Below are 3,077 nucleotides of genomic sequence, written 5' to 3'. Positions count from 1 at the left end.
CTGTGGAGGATTGGTTCCAAGACATCCCACAGTTACCAAAACCCATGAATGCCTTGGTCCCTTGTATAGAATGGTGTAGTATTTACATTTCACCTATACACATCCTCTCACATACTTTAAATCATCTCTAGGTTACTTATTAATACAATACCTAATGCAATGTAAATGTAAACAGCTGCTATGCTGTAGTGCTAGGGAACAGTCACATGACAATGTGACTGTCATTTTTTCTCCAAATATTTTCAATCTGCAGTTGAATTCATGAACTCAGAACTCAAGGATATGCAGGGCTGGCTGTACAATCCCATTGTTATATAAATAATAGATATGTATATCAAAACATACATATTTTATTTCTAACCCACATGCACAAAGAAAACAAACTGGCAAGAAATATACCAAGGGTCTCCGAATGGGGAGTTCTGGGTGTGTTTTTCTGGTTGATTATCATACATATTCACTATAAAACTGTAGACAAGAAAAGGTGCTGGGGGTTGGCTCACATGCTCTTCCAACCACCCTCCTCCTACAGCAGCTGTTGGAAAGCCTGATATCCTGTTCCCCAGGGCCCCTTAGGGCTGGAGTTACAGTCAATTCAGTTCAGCCAATTGGACGTGCTTTGTCAGATCTGAAGCGTGGAAGGGAGGCAAAGGCTTCCTGGCCCCTCATGCTGATAAGAGGTTCTCTGGGGTGCCTGTTCTTCAGTGCCTGCGGGATTTCTAATCGTTTTGGTAGCAAGTTCCCAGTCCTGGCTACTGGCTTATGAGATGTTCAGAGGCAGTTCCAGAAATAGCTTCTAATCTTGGGAGGCCAAGGTAGGCGGATCACGAGGTCAGGAGTTCGACACCAGCCTGACTAACATGGTGAAACCCCATCCCTACTAAAAATACAAAAATCAGCTGGGCATGGTGACACATGCCTGTAATCCCAGCTACTCAGGAGGATGAGGCAGGAGAATCACTTGAACCCAGGAGGCAGAGGCTGCAGTCAGCCAAGATTCTGCACTCCAGCCTGGGCAACAGAGTGAGACTCCATCTCAACAAAGCAAAACAAAACAAAAAAGTAGCAGCTTCCACTCCTGGATCACAGCTACACATCGTGCGTTCTGAACTCAACAGTTTCAGACTGGATTCGAAGGGAGCAGCTACCTTGAAGGTCACTTCTGTTATATCTTAGAGACCAACCTCAAATCTGTCTCTTCAGCTCCTCCAGTAACAGGGGAGTGAGCGCCCCCCTTCCCTGTGTGACATCCCTTCCAGATTAAAATGCCTGAAGTAGTCTCTAGTTTTCACACTGAATCCCAACTCATACAAAATAAAACTTACGGGGCCAGGCGCAGCAGCCCACTTCGGTAAGCCCAGTACTTTGGGAGGCCGAGATAGCAGCCCGACTTGAGCCCAGGAGTTTGAGACCAGCCTGAGCAACATGGCAAAACCCTGTCTCTACTAAAAATACAAAAAAATTGGCTGGGTGTGGTGGTGCATGCCTGTAATCCCAGCTACTCGGGAGGCTGAGGCAGGAGAATCACTCAAACCTGGGAGGAGGAGATTGCAGTGAGCTGAGATCACACCATGGCACTGCACTCCAGCCTGGGCAACAAAGTGAGACCCTGTCTCACCAGAAAAAAAACAAAAAAAAACAACAAAAAAAGAAGCTATCTAGATGGGTAAAAACCTCCTTAGTCTCATTCATAAAAATGTAAACTACAACTATACAGTTTTTTTTTTCTTTTTTTGTAACCTAGAAAACTGGCAAAAATCTAAATTTTCATAAACTGTTGGCAAGGCTGTGGGGAAGAGTTTCCTCACACGTCGCTATTCTTGAGCGCAAGCCACGGTGTGACGCCTACAGGAACGATTTGGTAGCTGCTATCCTGACTGAAAACACATCTACCTTCCCATCAGCAATCCCACTGCCGGGAGTGCTTTGTGTTTGTGAAGGTGCAAACTGAGCTACATATTCACAGCAGCACTGTTGTTAACAGCCAAAGAGCGGAAATATCGCCAGCGCCCACCTTTCACGGGACAGAGTTAAACACATTACAGCACATCCAGACGGCCATACGATGGAATCATGATACAGCTAAAATGATGATGGCAGCTGAATTCGAGTTTTGGACTCAAAGAATGTTAAAATAAAATAATGGCAGAATCTTTGTATTGATGTGGAAGGATCTCTGGGACATATATATAAAACATATATTACACACACATATACAGATAACATATATGACACACAGACACATATATGTATATATATATTTTTAAAGCAAGTTCTGGAACAATACATGTAATATGCCACCTTCTGTGTTTCAAGAAAAGTGTAGGCCAGATGCGATGGCTCACACCTGTAATCCCAGCACTTTGGGAGGCTGAGGCAGAAGGACTGCTTCAGGCCAGGAGTTCGAGACCAGCCTGGGTAACAGAGAGAACCTGTTCCTACGAAGCATAAATTTAAAAACTAGCCAAGCGTGGTCGTGTGTGCGTATCTATAGTCCCAGCTACTTGGGAGGCTGTGGTAGCAGGATTGCTTGAGCCCAGGAGTTTGAGGCTGCAGTGAGCTATGATGGTGCCACTGCACTACAGGCTGGGCAATACAGTGAGATCCTCTAAAAAAAAAAAAGGGAGGTTTTTAAATTAAAAAATAAGAGAAGTGAAAATAAGGGTCTCTTTTATTTGTATGTACATACAGGAACTCTAGAAGGATCCATAAAAAATAAGAACAGTGGGGATGAGTGGTCAGCAGAGGGGAGTTTTCCACCAAACAGCGGATGTTTTTATTTTAACCATGTAAATATAGTACTGATGCCTAAAACTGAACAGTTAAATTGGCTGAGTCCAGTGGCTCAGGCCTGTAATCCCAGCACGTTGGGAGGCTGAGGTGGGCGGATCACTTGAGGTCAGGAGTTCGAGACCAGCCTGGCTAACATGGTGAAACCCCACCTACTAAACAAATACAAAAATCAGCCGGGCATAGTGGTGTTCACCTGTAGTCCCAGCTACTCAGGGGGCTGAGGCAGGAGAATTGCTTGAACCCGGGAGGCGGAGATTGCAGTGAGCTGAGATCGCACCACTGCA

The 3,077-nt window shown here is 45.0% G+C and overlaps 1 protein-coding gene across 7 annotated transcripts in view; it reads right to left on the bottom strand.

The window, feature by feature from the left end:
• The window catches only part of LOC108307919 (NADPH--cytochrome P450 reductase), a 103,078-nt gene that overhangs the window by 8,429 nt on the left and 91,572 nt on the right, over positions 1 to 3,077 (bottom strand). The gene's annotated exons all lie outside the window — the stretch shown is intronic.

This window comes from Cebus imitator, unplaced genomic scaffold, assembly GCF_001604975.1.
Source record: "Cebus imitator isolate Cc_AM_T3 unplaced genomic scaffold, Cebus_imitator-1.0 Scaffold82, whole genome shotgun sequence".
Classification (NCBI taxonomy): domain Eukaryota; kingdom Metazoa; phylum Chordata; class Mammalia; order Primates; family Cebidae; genus Cebus; species Cebus imitator.
The sequence above is the reverse complement of the archived record's forward strand: the minus strand, read 5'-3'. Positions and strand labels throughout refer to the sequence as shown.